The sequence below is a fragment of the Canis lupus genome, chromosome 18, assembly GCF_003254725.2.
Source record: "Canis lupus dingo isolate Sandy chromosome 18, ASM325472v2, whole genome shotgun sequence".
In the NCBI taxonomy this organism is placed as follows: Eukaryota; Metazoa; Chordata; class Mammalia; order Carnivora; family Canidae; genus Canis; species Canis lupus.
Genome location: NC_064260.1, coordinates 15389322 through 15411377, shown reverse-complemented (window position 1 = coordinate 15411377; position 22056 = coordinate 15389322). Strand labels below are relative to the sequence as shown.

The window sequence follows — 22056 nt, the reverse complement described above, 5'->3', positions numbered from 1 at the left end:
GCTCAGCGCTGGCCTTTTCCTCTGGCAAGAACTAAAAGGAACTTACCCTCAGGGACAAATTGGCAACTATATTTGCAATTATGGACTAACGGCTGATCCTTGCCAAGCCAACATGGTGAACTGAAGGGATCCTGGAAAAATGTGGTTGTGATGTTCTCTTGCTGATGGTTTCTCAAGTCAAAACATTTACTTAAATTTTTTGCTTCCTCCAAAGCAGGAATTTCTAAAATTTTCGAAACAGCTTATTTATCAAAGCTTTCATTTTTTTTTTTATATCAAAGCTTCTATACTTTTCAGGATCTTTTTATTTTAAAGAACTTGTGATTCTTTACTAGATAATTAAAACCCATCTGGAATTAAATACAGTTGCCTTGGGGCGCCTGGGTGGCTCAGTCGGTGAAGGGACTCCCTTCCACTAGGGTGGTGATCCCCAGGTCCTGGGACCCAGCCCCACCTCGGGCTCCCCGCTCAGCAGGGCTCCTGCTTCTCCTTCTCCCTCTGCCTGCTGCTCCCTCTGCTTGTTTTCTCTCTCCATCAAGTGAATGAATGAATGAATGAATGAACGAATGAGTAAATAAATAAATACAGTTGACCTCATCATGTCAAAAATGATGAAGTTGCTTTCCTAGAGCTTAGTTTACTGTAGATGTAGAAAGCAGTTGGATTTTTTAAGTTGATTTGTACTGCCACCTAGTGTTATATTTCATTGCAAATTTCAACACCCTGTAGAGCATTTCTGTGGGTCCACTGGGTTACCCCTAAAAACATTGTAGACTCAAGGGTTGATGCTTGCAAATATAGAGAGAACTAGCTCCTCTGTGAAACAGACCAGTCCCACCGTATACTTGATAGGCTAAGAAAAAAATCTTAACATAAATATGAAAGGGAGCTCCCAATAGAGATCCTCTTAAACCACAGAGGCTCCTAACATTAGGTTTTTTTTTTTTTTCACTTTTACCTTTAAATTTTACCACAATTATCCCACATAAGCCATTTCATTTCTCCTAGATAAATAAATCCAATCCTGGCTGATTAATTTAATGGTCACTCCATTTAGAAAGCCAGGATTGTGTAAAGGCCAAACACATGACAACTAACACAATGTTGTCTGGGTTCAAATCCTAGCTCAGAGGGGCACCTGGATGGCTCAGTGGTTGAACTCAAGGCTTGATCCCAGGGTCCGAAGATCAAGTCCCACTTTGGGCTCCCTGCATGGAGCCTGCTTCTCCCTCTGCCTGTGTCTCTGCCTCTCTCTCTCTCTCTCTCTCTCATGAATAAATAAATAAAATAAAAAATAAATAAATAAAATCATTTTTTAAAATGCTAGCTCAGAACCTGCAATGCCCTTGGACAAGTTATAAGACCTCCATGACTCAGTTTCATAATCTGTAAAACTTACCAAATCTGCCTCAGAGAGTAGTATAAAAGACTACGTTCACCCCAGAAACTAACACAAGGTAAGCTCTCAACGGAAACACAAGGTACCATTACATCCATAGATCACTGGGAGTCTAATTTGCAAAGCCCTCCAGGATGCTGGGATAGCAGAGGATCCCCTGTTGTATCCCATTTGCAAATAGATCTTTAGACACACAGGACCCATGGTCAGGTCTCTAAATACTAGAATTACCATGTGACTCAGCAATTCTAGGTAACTACCTAAAAGAATTGAAAACAGAGATTCAAACAGGTATTTTTTTAAAGATTCTATTTATTTATTCATGAGAGACACAGAGAGAGAGAAAGTGAGGCAGAGACACAGGCAGAGGGAGAAGCAGGCTCCATGGAGGGAGCCCGATGCGGGACTCGATCCCAGGACCCCAGGATCACACCCCGAGCCGAAGGCAGATGCCCGACCGCTGAGCCACCCAGGCGTCCCTGGTTCAGTGCCCAAATCTTGGTTTGGCTCAGGTCACGATCTCAGGGCTGTGAGATCAAGTCCACGTCGGGCTCAGTGCAGAGGCAACTTGAGATTCTCCTTCTGCCCCTCCCGCTCATGCTTGCTCTCTCAAATAAGTAAATAAATCTTAAAGAAAAGAAAGAAATACTGTATCAGGCTGAACAGTACAAAGTACCCATTTAGCCCAAAGGACACATTAAGGGCTTCATGTGCCCCTGAAGAATAAGCCCAAGAGTCCCCACAAAACAGCCAGTGCACTTGGCGCAGGAAGTTGCCACCACTAGGACCTCATCCACCTGGCCCCCCACATCAGCCCGCTTACTTCTGGAAGCCAACCTCCAAGATGACCGCGGTGAAGCCTGCCCCCCTGGCACTCACAGCCCTGCATAACCTCCTCCCACAGTCCACCAGGGATGGTCTCAGTGACCAACAGCGTACAGCAGAAGAGGTGATAGGCCAACTTCCAAACTTGATTATAAAATACTATGACTTCTGCCTTGCACTGTCTCTCTTATCACTCACAGAGGCCTCAGCTGTCATGTTTTGAGGACATTCAGGAAGGCTATGGAAAGCCTACATGCTAAGGAACGGAGATCTCTAGCCAACAGCCAGCAAGGAACTGCAGCCCACCGGCACATGTGAGTGGTCTCAGAAGCCGCTTCTCCAGCCCCAGTCGAGCCTCTCAGGGACTGTGCCCTGCTGATCAGCTTGGCTGCAATCCCAGCTGTGGGCTCCTGGGCTCTGGATCCTCAGAAACCACAGAAGATAACAAATGCTTATTGCTTTAAAGTGCTACCAGAAGGGGTCATTTGGCACACAGTAATGATATCTGTGCTACTAGCAGAAGAGCTGGAGTTTTGGAGATAAGCAGTTTCTTAAATACTGGTTCTGCCACTCCCTGGGCAAATGGCACCACTTCCCTGAGCCTCGGGTTGCTCACGAGCGACTGGGGACATAACACTCGAAAAGCTGCATAAGGATCAAAGGAAAGGAGTTAGAACAGAGAATAGTCCTCTTTGCAACATTTTAAAGCTAGAGCGAAGAATTTCCTCAGGCTGGGGCGTCTGGGTGGCTCATTCGGGTAAGTATCTGACTCTTAATTTCGGCCAAAGGCAGCCGCTCAACTGCTGAGCCACCCAGGCGTCCCAGAGCATGCCATTCTTGATCTCTGGGTCCTGAGTTTGAGCTCTGCATTGAATGTAAATACTTAAAATATAAATGGGGGGCACCTGGGTGGCTCAGTCAGCTGTGCGTCCAACTCTCGGTTTCAGCTCAGGTCATGATCTCATGGGTTGTAGGAACAAGCCCCTGTTGGGCTCTGTGCTCACTGGGAAGTCTGTTTAAAGATTGTCTCCCTCTGCCCTTCCCACAACTTGCACACTCTAGCACACACTCTCTTGCTCACTCTCTCTCTAAAATAAATAAATAAATAAACCTTTAAAATAAAATGAAAATAAATTTTGTTTTATAGAAATACTTTATTTTTAAAGGATTTTATTTATTTATTTGACAGAGAGAGAGTGAGAGCAACCAGGGGGAGCAGCAGAGGGAAAGGTAGAAGCAGGCTCCCCACTGAGCAGGGAGCCCGAAATGGGGCTCCATCCTAGGACCCTGGGACCATGACCTGAGTGGAAGGCAGACGTTAACCAACTGAACCACATGGGCAGCCCTAGAAATACTTTTTAAAACCCTATCTGTGTATAGTATAAGAAAGTAGTTAAATTTTTTTAAAAATCACACGATGTATTTCAGCTGCTTCCCATGTATATAAATCATTCCGTAACCCGTGTGTGTGTGTGTGTGTGTGTTTTTTAATAGCTCCACACCCCACTGGGGGCTTGAACTCTGAACCCAAGAGTCACATATTCTATCAACTGAGCCGGCGAGGTGCCCTATTCAATAGCCCATAAACAAGTGTTTATGAGGTACCCATTATACCCAAGACATTGTACTGCAAGGTATGAAACACGAATTTTCTTTATCTTCAAGGAATTTACAGACTTCTTTAGGTAAAATAACATGAAAACCTAAATACCATAAGATAATGCTATAAGTGAAGTTGCGAGAAAGTAAATGACTGAATAACACAGCAAACCAGATTGGCTTTGAAGCTATTTGGACCTTAATCTCAGATTTGCAGTCTTCTAGCTTTGTGGATTTAGGATTTAAGCAAAATTACTTACTCATCTGCCCTGATATCCTCATCTGTAAAATTGGGCTAATAAGGTATATGTTAATGAGATGCCTCAACAATTAGTTGTTATAAGGACCAAATATATATATACACATATGTATATTCATATATATTTATGCTCTATATTATATATAATTATTACATATATGATATATATATAGTGCCTGATAGAGGAGGAATGCTCCATTTCTAATATATAGGTTACAGGCTATTAAGAAGAAAGAAATAAACCAGGCTGGAATATGGAATATGCTAGGAGATAGAGAAAGTGGTTCTTGATTTGGCTTTAAGACCAAGCCAGCTTTATTTTTTGTTTTAAAGATTTTATTTATTTACTCATGAGAGACACAGAGAGAAGCAGAGACACAGGCAGAGGGAGAAGCAGGATCCATGTGGGGACCCCAAAATGGGACTCAATCCCACGACTCTGGGATCATGCCCTGAGCCGAAGGCAGATGCCCAACCACTGAGACACCCGGGTGCCCCCCGAAGCCAGTTTTAAATGATCTGGAATGAAATGTACCTGGCTGGCTCAGCTGGAGAAATGAGCAGTTCTTGATCTTGGGGCTGTGAGTTCAAACCCCACACTGGGTACAGAGATTACTCAAATAAACAAACAAACTTTAAAAAATAAAAAAATAGGGATCCCTGGGTGTCGCAGCGGTTTGGCGCCTGCCTTTGGCCCAGGGCGCGATCCTGGAGACCCAGGATCGAATCCCACATCAGGCTCCCGGTGCATGGAGCCTGCTTCTCCCTCTGCCTGTGTCTCTGCCTCTCTCTCTCTCTCTCTCTGTGACTATCATAAATAAATAAAAAAATTAAAAAAATAAAAAAATAAATAAATGACCTGAGAGGAGAAAGAAGGGGTAAGGTAGGAGGACCCAGCATGTTCTGAGCATACATGGGAATTGGAAGAATGGCCTTGACATCTCCCTGCCACAAAGACACTGCCACCAATAACGATTCCATTCTCTTTAATAAGGAATAACAATACTGGCTGACGACTTGGTGTGGGTTAACCCACTGAGTCCTCGCAACAATGCTATAAGGTAGTAAGGTAGACAAAGAAACTGAAGCTCAGAGTTTAAATAATGTGCCCAAGATCTTGTGGTTACTGAGCAACAAAGCTGGGCCTGAACCTGCCCAGCCTCACTCCAGACCTGGGGCTCTTAGCCACTGTGTTCAGCTTTCACTGGTTAATCAGTGATGCATTTTTCACTCTACTTAACATTTTCCCACCACCTAGCCAAATTCTGAGGCAACTGAACAGAAATCTCTCAGGAAAGGTAGACTAATTTTAAATTAGCTCAAGTTCATATTAAACCAACAAAACATTATCTAAATTTGTCCCAAAGTAATGACTCTTAACCTCTGAAAGTCTTCCAACAATTAAGGCCCTTCTTCCTAGAAGGATCCACCTTCCTAGAAGGATCCACCTATATACACAGATATAAAGTGTATATAGAATTTCAGGGATTTCCCGGAGCCCAGGGAAGAACCCCACTTTAACACCTCTCGACCTCAAAATCTCCAGAGAGGTAAAGGGCCCCCTCCTCTGGGTACAAAGGGTCTGGGTAGGGGGATTTCGCATCCAGGTCCCAATAACCTCATTAGTAGAGATAATCAAGGGGGGGGGGCAGGAAGCCATGCGGCCTGCATACATATTCAAATCACAAACTTTCTCTTCAACCACATACATTTTATTGAATAAGGATTTGAGTTCTTGGCAAGTGTGCTGGTGGGGGACTGCAGATGCTTTTGTTCTGCGGGTGGAAGGGGAGTCGGCTGGGGGTCGGGCCTTCTGGAGGAAGGCCGTGACCAGATGGCGTGGCTGCTGCCCTACATGCTGTCAGGTGCCACTGGCAGCTGGGGTGGGGAGAAGCCACGTGCAGCCAAGGGACCAAGAAAAAGCCGGAATCGACCCATCCCCAGTCCCATTCTCGAGGAGTCCGGCCCCATGGGTACTGGGCCAGGTCAAAAAATAAAAAATAGTTTCTCTCCTCTAACTCTGAGTTTAGGAGTAGTGTCTTTCTCCTCTTCGATCTCCTGTGAAGGAGTGAAACACACACAATATGGTATAACATTAAAGAACGAGTTTAGGGGACAGATCTAGGTTCAAATCTTAGCTTTACCACTTACTCAGGCTAGCTACTTAGCATCTCTGAACCTCTGGTTTCTAGCCTAGAAAATGTGGGGCAGCCCGGGGCGGGGGGGGGGGGGGGGGGGGGGGTGCTCAATGGTCTAGCGCCGCCTTCAGCTCAAGGTGTGATCCTAGAGACCCAGGATAGAGTACCACATCAGGCTCCCTGCATGGAACCTGCTTCTCCCTCTGCCGGTCTCTCTGTCTCTGTCTCTCTTTCTGTCTCTCTCTCTCTCTCTGTGTCTCTCATGAATAAAATAAATAAAATCTTTTTTAAAAAAAAGCAGCTGCTAAAATCGGACCTCTGGTGTTTCTGGCTATTGAATTTCCACTGAGATTAGTAGCTCCCTTAGATGGGTGTGCTGAAGTCCTTGAAAATCAAGACCTATTGTAATCTCCGGGAAATATAAATGATCCATAAATCCTAAACCCTTTGGGTCAGAAGCCATAACTGCTCCCTTCGATTCCTCACCATTCCCAGCACAGAGCTTGGTGGACAATTAAATGTTGGCAAGTACACGTGGGCCTGAAGTCACTCCAGAGAGCCAGGATCGCCTTAGGCAATTACCAGGGGGAGCCGACTTCCTGCTCACCATCAGAAGACAGATGGGTGTTACATCAGGACGGTGCTGAGGAGCTCTCTGCACCAGGGAGAGGCTTGGTCTTCTCAAGTTTTCTTCAATCCTTTGGTTCCCTGAAAGCAGTTGGCTGCAAAGCACCTTTGCACTAGCTTTTCATCTCTTAACTTGGAGGTAAAGGGAAGGCCTTGGGGAAATCAGCTGGATTTATTTATATCCTGTATCTTTAAAGCAAGCAAACAAACAAATGAAGAATTTGAGGGGCACCTGGCTGGCTCAGTTGGAAAGCAGGCGACTCTTGATCTCAGGGTCATAAGTTCCAGCCCCACACTGGGGGTAGAGATTACTAAAAATATGTAAACAAATAAACTTTCCAAAAAAGAATTTGAGGAGGATTTATAGGGAAAGATACAACTTAACAAAATAGAACCCAGGATTAAAGAAAAAAGGAGAAGCAGATGTGATGCCCCTAAAATGTACCACAGTTATAAATTTGACTCTACACTTTTTCTTTCTTTCTTTCTTTCTTTTTTTTTTTTTTTTTTTAAGATTTATTCAGGAGAGACACAAAGAGAGAGGCAGAGACACAGACAGAGGGAGAAGCAGGCTCCATGCAGGGAGCCCGACATGGGACTCGATCCAGGAACTCGATCCTGGGACTCCGGGATCACGACCTGAGCCAAGGCAGACACTCAACCACTGAGGCACCCGGGTGCCCCTCTACACTTCTTGAATAAAAAGACAGACAGTAAGTTTCCTGGCTCTCATTGGAAAATAATAAAATGCCAGGGCACCTGGCTGACTTAGTCAGAAGGGCATGCAGCTCTTGCTCCCAGGGTCATGAGTTCAAGCCCCATTATGAGTGTAGAAAGTACTTAAATAAACTTAAAAAAATTTTTTTAAAGGGACGCCTGGGTGGCTCAGTGGTTGAGTGTCTGCCTTTGGCTCGGGGCATGGTCCTGGCGTCCTAGGATCAAGTCCCACATCGGGCTCCCTGCATGGAGCCTGTGTCTCCCTCTGCCTATGTCTCTCATGAATAAATAAAAAATCTTTTAAAAGAAACTTCTTCTTTTTTTTTTTTTTTTTAAGAAAAGAAAATGCTCATTTGTAGGGAGAGACACAACTCTTTCCTGACACTAAATCCTGGTGAAATTTTCTCATATGGAACATACATAAGGAACTGCAGTTACACCAGGTCCCGTCCTCGACAACTTTTTAACAATATAAATAAGTGGTTTTTGTGTGGTTACCTATCATAATAACCTGAAATAAAATGCCACCTCAGGGGAGATGACCAGAATCAGGAATTGGAACGTTCTAATTCTAAGCTTCATGTCTTCAAGAAGTCTATACTATGAAAATAAAAGGTGGAGGAATGCATTCAAAATTAAGAGATACAAGCTACTGAAGAGACATAACCATTTCAACGTGTGTGTCTTGGTTGGTAAAGATATTTGAATATGGGCTTTTAGGAGATATAGGGAATTATTGCTAGGTATGATAATGTCATTTGTGGTTATGTTAAAAGACTTACTTTTGGAAATGTATCCTGAAGTATTTAGAGGTAGCTTTTTTTTTTTTTTTAAGATTTTATTTACTAATTCATGAGAGACACAGAGAGAGGGGGTTGGCGCACAGACACAGGCAGAGGGAGAAGCAGGCTCCATGCAGGGAACCCGATGTGGGACTCGATCTTGGGACTCCAGGGTCACACCCTGGGCCGAAGGCAGGCGCTCAACCACTGAGCCACCCAGGGATCCCGAGAGGTAGCTTTGAAATGGTTCCAGAAATAGACAGATACATATAAATTGAATATATCTGACATATATTGAATATATCTGAATATCACACCTGCTGATAAATATCATTACCCTTCTCATCACCCTGGCCCCTCTCTGGAAATTCCCCACGATCCAGCAGCTAATGAGTCAATGCCTGGCACCCAAAGGTCCTCCAGAAGCTGCTACAACGGTCTTGCCCTCTATTCTAGTAAGAAGGACGCTGTCTCTGCCCTTGCTAGTTGTGACATGCTTTTTAAGTCCATCTCTGCTTACTATGCTCCCAGCACCATCCTCTAAATTCTTGAAGATGCATTATTTCACAACCACACCAAAGCATGTACTGTTCATATTTCCTTTTACATGTGAAGAATCTAAGCTCAGAGAAATTAAGTAATTAGCCCAAGAGGCAGAGCTCGAAACCACTGCTGCATATTTTCTGATTGTACCATGTAGGATCAGGAGGTCAGAATTATTTTATCCTTAGAAGAGGAAAAAAAAGTGGGGCACCTGGGTGGCTAAGTGGATTAAGCATCTGCCTTCAGCTGAGGTCATGATCTCAGGGTCCCAGGATCCAGTTCTACATTGGGCTCCCTGCTCCACAGGAAGCCTGCTTCTCCCTTTCCCTGCTCTTGGGCTCTCACTTGCTCGTTCTCTCTCTCTCTCTCTCTCTCTCTCTGTAGTAAATAAATAAAATCAAAGAAGAAGAAAAGAAGAAGAAGAAGGAGGGAGGAGGAGGAGGAGGAGGGTAAGAAGAAGAAGAAAACCGAGCAGCCATAAAGAGCCCAGAGGTCCCCGGGACCTAGGGAGTCTGGGTGTCCCCAGGGCTCCCCTTCTCCCAGGTAAGATCTCGCCCTATGAAAGTGCTGGTGGAGGTGCTGACTCACAGTAACAACTCACAAAGAACAAGCAGTCCTTCCTGCAACCCAGCAGCTTTCTAGAGCTACACCACGGAAACTACTGGAACTCCAGGGGACCCCCGCACCTGCGGTTGTGGTACCCTTGCAGGGGAAGGCAGGAGGAGCACGTAAGGATGACCCATTTAACCTTTCAAAGCAGTAGCAAAAGTCTGCAGAGCTACTTTTGCAGCTGAGGATGGGTGCCTGGCTCACGGCCCTGAGGCCTCGAGGGGGCCCCTGCGCTGTCCCCCTAACCTGAGCTGGTCAAGCCGGGCTCCTCCCCGGCCCTCACCTCCCACCTTTGCCCCTGCTCAGGATTTCCTGGTGACCTTCTAACTTTACTTTCGCCTTTCTCATGGCACTTAACCCCTCGTGACCCTAGAAGCCAGTCCTGCTCACCAGCTGGCGTGGGTACAATAGCTCTTAGAGAGCAAAACCATGGGACTGAAACCAGAAGAAAACGTATTCATGAGAAGAGCAGCTGGCAGCTGGGAGACAGAAGGAGAGAGAAAGGAAGGCCAATTGGTACCTCCTACGGGACCCAATTAACTGGGGATTTCGGAGCAAGAGTCACTAGGCCCTCGCAGCAGGCCTCAGAGGACAAATCCCGGGGAAGCTTGAGACCCCAAGCGTGGGGTTGAAGGGCAGTCAAGGGATGCGCTTCGTCTAGTTCTGTTCTCCACGTGAGCACCGACGGAATATTCCTGAGGGTCCGTGTTATTGTGAAATAATCGTATTTATTTCAAAATTTCAAAAGTGGTATTCTTTCATTGGAGAAAAGAAATTTTAAAGAAAAATAATTTTTTAAAAGATTTTATGTATTTGACAGAGAAAGAGCACAAGCAGGGGGAGCAGCAGGCAGAGACGGAGAAGCAGACTCCCCGCTGAGCCGGGAGCCCAATGTGGGGCTCTATCCCAGGACCCCGGGATCTTGACCTCAGCTGAAGGCAGATGCTCAAACGACGGAACCACCCAGACGCCCAAAAAGAAAAATAATTTTTATTTTTAAAATTTTTTAAAAGATTTATTTATTTATTCATGACAGACAGAGGTAGAGAGGCAGAGACACAGGCAGAGGGAGAAGCAGGCTCCATGCAGGGAGCGGGATGCGGGACTCGATCCCGGGACCCCAGGATCATTGCCCTGGGCCAAAGGCAGATGCTCAACCCCTGAGCCACCCAGTAGTCCCAAGAAGAATAACTTTTAAAAATTTTACAAAAAAAGAGAGAAAAGTTGCTCATAATACAACCAGGACATAACTACTTCCAACATTTAATATTCATACGCTCTTCACACAAAAAAAACAGGTGCCACTCTATGCATCCTCAGGAGCAGATGGTGCACATTTTCCAGGCCAGGATGCTGCTCTGCTACCTCCCGTCTAGTGGCCACTGTGTTTCTTTCTTTCTTTTAAGATTTTATTTTTAAGTAATCTCTATACCCCAAAGTGGGGCTCGAACTCACAAACCTGAGATCAAGAGTCATGTGCTCCACCAACTGAGCTTCTTTATATGGATAAAAGATAAAGGCTTAAGCCAATGCCCTACTGTTGTGCATTCGAATGCCTGCTGGCTGGAATTTAAATTCCTTTATGAAGTAGCAGACACAGACTAGCAGAGGTGACATCCTGGCCTCCTCAAGTTCCCAAACCCATCATGCCATCTGCGCCACTCACTGGCCCATTCCAGCCTAAGTACTCTGCACTTTGTGCGTCATGTTCCCTTGCCATCCACTCAGATCCCATCCAGTAGAGCCATGTCCAGGAACACGCGTCGTCGGGGCCATAGCATCATCTTACTTCCCTTCCCTTCTTAACCTTCGGACATAATAGATCACAAAAACAGGCAGTTTTAGCTGGATGTTGTTTCCAGCGTTCTGTATTTTTTATTAGTGGACAGCGACTTCCAGATGACACTGCTGGCATCTCTCTGCCCAAATGAGAGTTTCTGACTGACCAGACAAACAGCTAGCAAGGGGTTTACACACTCCTGCAGGGAGACAGGGCTGGGACGGGGTGGGGGGAGGAGATGCCAAGTAGAGAGCACACTCACACGCCCACGTGCACACAGGCATGCACAGGGGGCACACACACATAGAGGCACAGAGGAACACAGAGAGGCACACGTGCTGGTACACACACAGGCATGCACACAAGGCACATACAGAGGGACACACATATGCACACACACAGAGGTGCGCACACACAGGGATGCTCCAGACCCTTCACAACAGAAGATAAGAAGCTTTCATAAGGATGGGACATCCTGGCTCAGTGGTTGAGCACCTGCCTTTGGCTCAGGTCAGGATCCCAGGGTCGTGGGATCAAGTCCCACGTTGGGCTTCCTGCGTGGAGCCTGCTTCTCCCTCTTTTTTTTTTTTTAAATTTTTATTTATTTATGATAGTCACAGAGAGAGAGAGAGAGAGAGGCAGAGACATAGGCAGAGGGAGAAGCAGGCTCCATGCACCGGGAGCCCGACGTGGGATTCGATCCCGGGTCTCCAGGATCGCGCCCTGGGCCAAAGGCAGGCGCCAAACCGCTGCGCCACCCAGGGATCCCTGCTTCTCCCCCTGCCTGTGTCTCTGACTCTCTGTGTGTCTCTCATGAATAAATAAATAAAACCTTAAAAAAATAAGAAAAAAAATTTTAAAAGCTTTCATAAGGAGACAAAGTTGTGTCCTACGCATTTCAGAGGGAGAAAAGCCAGGACCAAGGGACTGAATGCAAGTGTCTATTTTGCCCCCGAGGGGGAAGCCTGTGTGGGAGGCATCCTGTGGCCTTGGAGGCAGCTTAGGGCTGAGGTTCTGTTGTCAACTACACATTCCACACCACTGCAGGCTCTTCAATTTTTTTTTTAAGACACCGCAGAAAGGTCTCTCCCTTTCTCATTTCCTCTTTGTGACGTTAAGAACGCCCTGGAGACAGCCGTGTGCCTTTAAATGACTAAGATTCCGCCTCTGAGGTAGAGAGCTGGGGTAGGAGGGGGAGGCCACTCCGGCCGGTGGGCAGGGAGGGCCCAAGGCTGCGCAACAGCCACACCCGTGGCTTCCCTGTTTCCTTCCCTTCGTGGCAGCCACCCTCTTCGAATGGCCCAACTTGAAAAGCCGAAGCCACTGTTGTCTGCTCTTCCTTGTCCTCCTACGCCTCAGCTTCCCCTTTCTTCCCACTCCCCCATTGCCATTTCTTCCTTTGCGTTTCCATCGCCCCAGCTCAGGCCTTTCCCTCCCTTTGGAAGGACTACCAGGCCTCCTGTGTGTCCTCACCCTTCCCACTCCACCTTTTTTAAGAAGATTTTATTTATTTATCCATGAGACACACAGAGAGAGGCAGAGACACAAGCAGAGGGAGAAACAGCCTCCATGCAGGGAGCCCGATGTAGGACTCGATCCCAGGACCCCGGGGTCACGCCCTGAGCCAAGGGCAGGTGCTCAACCACTGAGCCACCCAGGCGTCTCCCCACTCCACCTCTTAACGCTTCCCAGCCCATTCTCACGACCAGACTAACAGCCCCAGTGTATGATGTATGATGTGCATGATGTTGTCCTCCTGCTGGAAAACTCTCAGTGGGTCCCACGGCCTGGCGGGAGGAGCCCACCACAGCTAGGCTTGTCCTGCCCTCCCACCCTATTTGCGCCTGGCTGCTTGCATCTCCCGAACATGCCAAGCCACCCAGTCTTCCCTGGGATCCCCATCTTTCCCTGGAATTCCTCCCCTTTGTCATCTTTACCTTCTGTGTCAAAATGACCGTTCTTTTTTTTTATTTTTAAAGATAGATTTATTTATTTATTTATTTATTTATTTATTTATTTATTTATTTATTTATTTATGATAGACAGAGAGAGAGAAAGGCAGAGACACAGGAGGAAGGAGAAGCAGGCTCCATGCCGGGAGCCCGACGTGGGACTCGATCCCGGGACTCCAGGATCCCGGTCTGGGCCAAAGGCAAGCGCTTAAACCACTGAGCCACCCAGGGATCCCAAAATGACCATTCTAAGCAAATCTCCCCGACCCTGGCTTATCTCTCAACCACCAGAAAGCACTCCCTCTTCTATGGCTTTATTCTTTGTACCTTTCACTGCCCTGGATTTTATTATCCAGTTAATGTCTTATCTCTCCTATTGGACTACATTTCCTGAAGGGTGGAGGCTGAGTTCTGTTGGTCATTGTAGGGCCTGCAGCCCCAGGAAATTCCGAGTTTCTGGGAGCTGGCTCGGTAATTACCGCCGATGGCCCTGGCAGCCCTGTCGGATACACTACACCCTTGAGGATGTGGCCACTGGCCCTGGAAGGCTCGAAAGCTCACCCACCTCCTGAATTCCCGGGCAGGAGAGCAGATGCCTGTACTCGCAAAAGGAGCTTAGGCTGGTGTTAGGGATTGAATCGTGCCCCTCCCCCAATCCATATGTTGAAGTCCTCATCCTCAAAGTGGCCTTATTTGGAGATAGAGTCTTTAAAATTAGGTCAGTAGGGTGGATCCTAATCCAGTTTGACTGGGATCCTTATAAGGAGACACGTGGACCCAGAGACTCGTGTGCATGGAGCAAAAGTGAATGTGAGGATCCAAGAAGGCTATCAGCTATAAGCCAGGAACCCCTGGAGGGTCTCGGAAGCTGGGGGGCAGGGGGTAGCCTGAGACAGATCTTAGAAGGAACCCACCCTACCGACACCTCGATACCCAACCTCTAGCTCCCAGACTGTAGGATTACCCATGTCTGCTGTTCTAAACCGACCAGTGTGTGGTGCTGTTAGAGACTGAGTCCTGAGACACATGAGGGGACAAAGCCAAGGCCCCAGGAGCCTCGGAGCAGAGAGAGAGAGAGAGAAAGAGAGAGAGAGAGAAGGACGTCTTAAACTCCGCTGAGGCGCTTGGCTCTGCCCTGGAAACTCCTCCCTAATTACCACCTTCCACTGTGCTCCCCGTGCTCCCTCCTCCTCAGCAGGGGGGGCTCTGGGATGTGGAAATGCCTTTCCTCCAGGCTTTAAGGGGCATTTCCTGAACCCTCCTCATCCCACATACGCCCTCCCACCCCTCGGGAGCCCCGACAGACTTGCTAATTGTGCCAAGATTGACTCCATGTAATTAGCAGGGTGTAAGGGCTCCCCACTAGCAAACAGGGAGATGGAGGCTCGGCGGCCTCCCGTGAAGGCTCTCCGCTGGCAGGACACCGAAGCCGCCCGCAGGGAAGGCCGAGGGCACAGGCTGAGGGTGTGAGCCAGCGGGGTGCGCTGGGGAGGCCGGGCCCCAGAACCTCGACCAGTGGGGCCGCCAGCACGGGCACTGGGCCTTGCTGGAATGCTCCGAATTGGTCCTCCAGCCTCTGGCCACGTGGGGTTACCAGACACTTAAACCTGAGATACGTAGTAAAGGTAAAATGCACACTGGATGTCAAGACTTCATTTGGAAAAAGGAATATAGGGGCACCTGGGGGGCTCAGTCGGTGAAGCATCTGCCTTTGACTCAGGTCATGATCTCAGGGTGGGATGGAACCCGGCAGCAGGCTCCCTGCTTCTCCCTCCCCCCACTCGTGCTCTCTCTCACTCTCTCTCAGATAAATAAAATCTTTTTAAAAATGTCTAATATTTTAAAAATATTGTTTACATGCTAAATGGATACTATTTTATATGTTGTGTTAAATCGATTACACTACTACAATTAATTCTTTTTATCCTTTTTAATATAGCAACTAGAAAAGTTCAAATGACACATCAGTCTCACATTTGTATTTGTCTTGAAAGGCGCTGCTCTAGGGCCTGCCCTCAGCACAGGATCATGCCAAATCCTTAGCCAGAGCCAGCCAGAGCCAGCCCAGTGGTGCTGTTCTCATTTCCATTTTGCAGAGAACACTCAGCACAGAGAGGTTAAGAAACTTGCCCAAGAACACACAGCCGGTAAGGAGAGAAGAGAATGCAAGGGAGAGCAGGAGTGGCAGCTGAGAGACCTGTGAGGTGAGCCCTGAGGGTTGCTGGGCACTAGGATGGCAGCAGGGAGACAGAAAAATGGGCAGACGAGATAGACTCTCAGAGAGAAGTACTCGGTGTGAGTTGTGTGTAGGGAGCAGTGAGGAGGAGGGAGAAAAGATGATCCCGGGCATCTGAGGCACAGGAGCATTTGGGGGTCCCAGGGCTAAGCGACACAGGAAGGCGGCACAGAGGTAATAATGTTCAGGTCCTAACTTTTCCATTTACTGACTGTGTCATCCGGAAGTTAGATCACCTCTTGGGACTCAATTTCCTCAGCTAGAAAATGGAAAAAACAGAACCTCTCCTAACAGAGAGGTCTTGAAAAAGAAATAGGATGATATATATTAAAGTGTGGCATCAATGTTTGTTTGTTAATTGTTTATAAAGGGGAAAAAAGGGAGCACCTGGGTGGTTCAGTGGTTGAGCGTCTGCTTTTGGCTCAGGTCATGAACCGGAGTCCTGGGATCGAGTCCTGCGTCAGGCTCCCCCCAAGGAGCCTGCTTCTCCCTCTGCCTGTGTCTCTGTTTCTCTCTGTGTCTCTCATAAATAAATAGATAAGATCTTTTATCTAAATCTTTAAAAAAAGAGAGAGAGAGAGAAAATTAGAGAGAGGTGTCAGGATCCAGAAACATTCCAGGCGTCCCCTCTCTTGTCATTTCCCAGGGCTGCCACATCCGTGATTAGCCCCCGGGCCCCTTCCTGGGAGGCACAGGGAAGCTAGCACACGAGGAAGGCGCATCTCTCCCAGGGAGGCGGACTCGCTGGGGTCACAGACCCTTTCTCACCGCAGGACCTGGGCAGGGGCCACAGAGCCGGGCAGAGATCCTGAGGTGGGGTCCCTCTGGGCTCCGCTCCCCCTACCCCAAGGGACAGGAGTCCTCGTGCAAGACCCCCGGATGCACGGTCACACTCTGCCAGGGAGAAGTTCACCCTGTCTCAGAGACTGTCTTTCCTGGGCGGGAGCGGAACCCTCCGTATCTGCCCGAAGCCAGAATTGGATTCTGAGAATGACGCCCTCTGATGTTGTGTGGGGAGAGCTCTGAACCACAGCTAATTGCTGGATACGTCCTCGGGCCCTAAGTAGGCCGGGCAGCTCAGAGCAGCAGGAGGGTTCTCGACATCCCTTTCTGCACACTCCTGTTTTTGTAATCCCCAGCAGAGCTCGCCCTCAGGTGCAGCCCCAGCTAGGAGATCTGATGGCGGGCCCGTCCCCCACCCTGCCCCGGACTCAGGCCTGCCCTTAGCACGCCAAGCTGACACTTCCGACTGTCGTTAGACTGGGCAGGGTAGCTCCGACTCTAGTCTGGTGTGTGGTACTCAGTAAATGTTTGTTGGACGACTGACTGACTGAATGAATGAGTTCATCTCTGCTAAGATCTCGGCAGATAACGGTTTCCTACAAAGATGGTTGCATTTTAACGGAAGGTTCTTTAAAACTAAGACAACTGGGGATCCCTGGGTGGCTCAGCGGTTTAACACCTGCCTTTGGCCCAGGGTGTGATCCTGGAGTCCTGGGATTGAGTCCCGCGTCGGGCTCCTGGCAAGGAGCCTGCTTCTCCCTCCTACTGTGTCTCTGCCTCTCTCTCTCTCTCTCTCTCTCTCATAAATAAATAAATAAATAAATAAATAAATAAATAAATAAATAAATAAATAACAACACAACTTCCGGGTATCTGAGTGGCTCAGTCAGTTAAGCATCGACTTTTATTTTGGCTCAGGTCGTGATCTCAAGGGGGTGAGGTCAAGCCCTGTGTCTGGCTCTGCGCTGAGCGTGGAGTCTGCTTGTGATTCTCTCTCCACCTCGCCCTGCTCCTTCTCTCTCTCTCTCTCTCTCTATTAAATAAATAAAATCTTAAATGAATAAAAACCCAAAACACGACAATTCAAGAGTCAAGGAATTGACCACTCTTCTGACAGCATACTTGCTGTGACCCTTAAGCAAAGGGAGACTTCCCAATTCTCCCAGACAATACGTAGGCAACCGCCCCCTGCCCCCTGCTAACAACTGCCCCAGCCTCCCTGCGGAAGTCTGCAGGTGAGCCGGACTGGGGCTCTTGGGGGCCGCTTGCCAGGGGCATTCCCTGGCCGAGTGGTTAGGTGTCTGGAGCCTGTGACCAGGCTGACTGTTCTCTCATCTCCGCCCATATTTGATATTTAGGTCTGGGTTCCATGGGCCACACTTTCCACACCTTCTGGAAGGATCTTCACCTCCTGATGAATCATCGTGGGGCTTCTCCCTGTCTGCTATTTCTGAGTGTTTGTGAACAACACCATTTCTCAACAGGGCCGAGACCGGGGTGAGGAGAGCGGGCTCCTCCCCCGCGCCCCCCCCCCCCCCCCGTGCCAAATTTAAGTGTGGGGTGGGGGAAGCCAAACTCAGTTATCGAGATAAATAATATTTGGATGTAATCATTTCAAAAAACGAAATTATGGGGGCACCTGGGTGACTCAGCAGTTGAGCGGCTGCCTTTGGCTCAGGTCATGACCCCTGGGTCCTGGGATCGAGTCCCACATTGGGCTCCCTGCAGGGGGCCTGCTTCTCCCTCTGCCTGTGTCTCTGCCTCTCTCCCTGTGTCTCTCATGAATAAATAAAATCTTTTAAAAAAATCAAAATTAATGCAAAGTAACCCACAATGAGGAAAATGTCAAAAAAATTTAAAGATTCGATTAAAATATTATTTATTTTGATGACTGAGGTTTTTCTGGCACCCCCTTAAATTCTGTTTAGTGAGTACCTTGCTCACCTCCTTCTAAGTCTGTGTCCCAAGGGTCAAGTTGGGGTCTCTAACTGGTGTCGGCCTGGCACTGACTTTAATTGCTGAGAGCCACTGCAAGGAGGTTGGTCAGGTGGTAACTGGTCTGGGGGCCCATTTACCTCTTTCAGAAAGTCATGCAAAGAGATAGGCAGGGGGCCAAGCCTATTGTTCCAAAGCTTCCACAGACCTTGACCAGCCCTTGGGCTCTATGGTCTGCTGATCAGAGGTGCAAAGGTTTTTGAACAATCCAAGGCCTTTGATATGGTTGCCAACACCCACATTTTCCATTCTGGGAACAATGCCACGGAGGGCTGCAGCCACCCGCCCCCACCCAAGTGAGGAAGTGTCTGCAGGTTACCAGTGGGGACAGGCCCTGTGAGGGCAAGGGTCAGAAGTGTGCTTGTCTTCTTTCTTTTGTTCTCTCTGGCCAAAGCAATTTTTTTTTTTTTCAGAGAATGAAAAAAAAGGGGGCACCCGCGTGGCTCAGTGGTTGAGCATCGGCCTTTGGCTCAGGTCGAGACCCTGGGGTCCCCGAGGGAGCCCCACAGCCGGCTCTCCGCGGGGAGCCCGCTGCTCCCTCAGCCTGTCTCGGCCTGTCTCTGCGTGTTTCTCATTAATAAGTGAATAAAATCTTTAAAACATGCAAAAAAGAGTGAGCCACCCCGTTATAGGGGCAGGGAGACACGGGCCCCAAGTTGCCCTGATGGCCTCTGGAGCTCTCTCCTGAAACCCAGGGCTTCAAAGTCCCCGACTAGACCTTCGGGGATCCGCCGTCTGGGGACACCGCAGCAGGTTAGCTCCGGGCCGAGCTGACCGCTGTCTTGGAGGAATGCGGGGAACACGAGGTGGTTTCCAGCAGGCAAAGTGTTTTTTCCACTTCCTGTTCTTTGCGAACTCGTCCAGTTCCGGCGAGAAGCCGCAGTGTCGGAATCAGGTGCGGCCCCGGCCCCGGAGCCGGGGGTGGGGGAGGGGCGGGGGCTGCTCGGGGCTCCCCCCGCGCTCACCTACCGACAGGCCGGGTGTCGCTTCCGCCGGGACGAGCCGCGCCGATGGCCAGCGGGGGTGCTCCCCGGGCCGCCCCGCCCCGCAGCTCGCGCCCCTCCCCCTCCCCCCCTCCCTCCCCCTCCCCTCCCCTCCCCCCGCCCCCAGCAAGCTCTCGGAAACGGAAGCGTGGGCGCCTGTTTTGTTGCCGTGGCAACCAAGGCCTCGGAGCGCCACCTGGAAGGCCCAGCCCTCCAGCGCGCGGAGCTTCAAGCCCCTCGTGCCCCAGGACTGGGTGTCGCTCAGTCAGGGGAGCAGTGGGCCTCGGACAGACCTCGGGGACGCCGAGGAAGCGGGGAGACAGCGGCCGCTCAGCACTGACCCACAGCCACAGAGCTCAGAGCAGGAGGGAGCTGCCCGCCTCCCCCCGCCCCCCCCCCCCGGACTTCACTGGTAAAGGAACCGAGTCGGAAAGGCCTGGGCCGGAGGGGCCCCCCCAGGGAGCAGCGCGCAGATGCCGGGCCGGAGGCTGTGGGGTCTGCATCCTCCTCACGAGCTCGCTCCCCCCAACCCTGAGCGCCCCCAAGGACTCTTGGTTCTCCAAGCGAGAGGCCCCGTCAGCGCTGCGAGGTTCCTCGTCGGAGGGAACAGTAGTCTTCTAATGACTTCTTGTTAGGATTAAATGAGGTAGTAGTTTGGGGACCCAAGAGGATAGGATAAAGGGCACCCCTATCCCTTACAGAGTTCTGAGTAGGGGCGCCTGGGTGCTGAGTCGGTTAAGCATCTGCATTCGGCTCAGGTCATGATCCCGGGGGTCCTAGGATGGAGCCCCAGGCCCAGGTCATGGTACTGGGGTCCTAGGATGGAGCCCCAGGCTCAGGTCATGGTACCGGTGTCCTAGGATGGAGCCCCAGGCTCAGGTCATGGTACCGGGGTCCTAGGATGGAGCCCCAGGCTCAGGAATGGTCCCGGGGTCCTAGGATGGAGCCCCAGGCTCAGGTCATGGTCCCGGGGTCCTAGGATGGAGCCTCAGCCCCACGTGGGCTCCCTGCTCAGCGGGGAGTCAGCTTCTCCCTCGGCCTCTGCCTGAGGCTCCCCTTGCTTGTGCTCTCTCAGTCAAATAAAATCTTCAAAAAAAAAAAAAAAGTTTTGAGTAAGATAGGCAGGAAGAAATCAAACATATGAGATCAGAAATAGTAACTTTATCACTAATAAATTTTATATTGGAGTCAGCGGTGGCTTCTGTTTGTAAGTAAGTGACCGGGTCGGGTCGGGCCGGGCCCCACAGGCTGGGGCAGCCTCGGCAAACCGCCCTGTAAACCCGGAGCGGCCGCGCAGGCCAGGAGCCAGCTGCCAAGGGAAGGAGAGCGTCTGAGCTCTGGTCTGGGATTCCTTCCTCCATTTCCTCCCTGAGAAGTTGCTGCTCCCTCCGCAACTAGGAGGATTGGGGGGGGGGGGGGGGGGGGTAGAGAGAGGGAGGTCAGAAATCTTGGGCTGGAAGAGAACATCAGGGCAGAGGAAGAAATTTTTTCGACCCTGTTCTAAGCACCAGCACCAGCACTGGGTACAACGGGAAGTGCCCAGTAAATGGTAGCCGTTTCTATTATTAGTCTGGCCTTTCCGTCCTACCAGAGAGGCCGCTTTACCTGCACCAGTGTGACTGCTCTGCGTCTGCCCCTACTAGACGTGTGACCTCAGCCCGTTATTAACCTCCAGAAGCCCACGTCCTCCTGTGTAATAATACTTGGAAGACGACATGACCTAAGCGTAAGGGACCTGGCACAACACCTGCAACATGGTAGGTATTCAATGTATGGTGACGGCTGCTGTTAGAAAAAGAAGTGGGAGTCCAAAGCAAAATAAATGCAAAATTAAGATGGAGACATGATTGATTTCGAAGAGATACGTGAAAGAAAGGCTGGCTGCCACCCGTTAGAGCGATTGCTCCCATGGGATCCACATCCAGACACTTGATGGTGAAGCCCTGGGTGTACTTTGGGCCTTTTCCTGTCACTTTCCCTAAAATGAGGAAAAAGTCCAGTGTTCACCCGGGTCTTGAGATGATGACAGTCCGGATGCTGTGAGCTCCTTGGGAAAAGAAAATGAATGCTGTTTTATGTGGGGACCAGGATGGCTTGAGCAAGTCTCAGAATCTAAGAGTCCCTGTCTGAGTTCCAGAAGGACTGACACTGAGGCTGTTTTACTCACTGTTGTTAGCACCTATCGTGGTGGGTGGCCCACAGCCCACATTTATTAAATATTTGCTGAATAAGACAGAGAATGGATCAGGTTGCTCTGCACACCAACCATGTGGAGATGGTGCCTAAGAGGAGGTGGTCCAGGGTAGCCCAGGGGACTCAGCACTTTAGCGCTGCCTTCAGCCCAGGGCATGATCCTGGAGACCCGGGATCGAGTCCCACGTCGGGCTCCCTGCATGGAGCCTGCTTTTCCCTCTGCCTGTGTCTCTGCCTCTGTGTGTGTGTGTGTGTGTGTGTGTGTGTGTGTGTGTGTGCACGTGTGTCTCTCATGAATAATGAATAAAATCTTCAAAAAAAAAAAAAAAGGAGGTGGTCTGACTTTTTTCTACATCTAAGGCATGCTGAACCAGGAGCATCTGTATAATCCCTAATTTTGGTCTTGCTTAAAGGAGGAGGAAGAGAGGAGAAAGTTATCCAGAGAACTATCGATTCCTGATTTTTTTTTTCCTTTGAAGGCCCAGTGCATATTATTTTGAATGTGAGAGCTTCAGTTACCCATGCTAAAGATTTCCTATGTAATGTGAGATAAGAAAAAGTGGAAATGTACTATCTTAGCAAGGAGGGTAAACTGTAGAAATAGCCTACTTTGAGGGGTGGGATGGATGTAGAACT

General features: G+C 49.2%; 1 long non-coding RNA gene across 1 annotated transcript; it reads left to right on the top strand.

The window, feature by feature from the left end:
• Nucleotides 1-19387: 19387 nt before the first annotated feature.
• Nucleotides 19388-20332, top strand: LOC125752959 (uncharacterized). Its single transcript, XR_007403653.1, has 2 exons — nt 19388-20066; nt 20186-20332. It is a non-coding gene; the product is annotated as an uncharacterized LOC125752959 (long non-coding RNA).
• The last annotated feature ends 1724 nt before the right edge of the window (nt 20333-22056 follow it).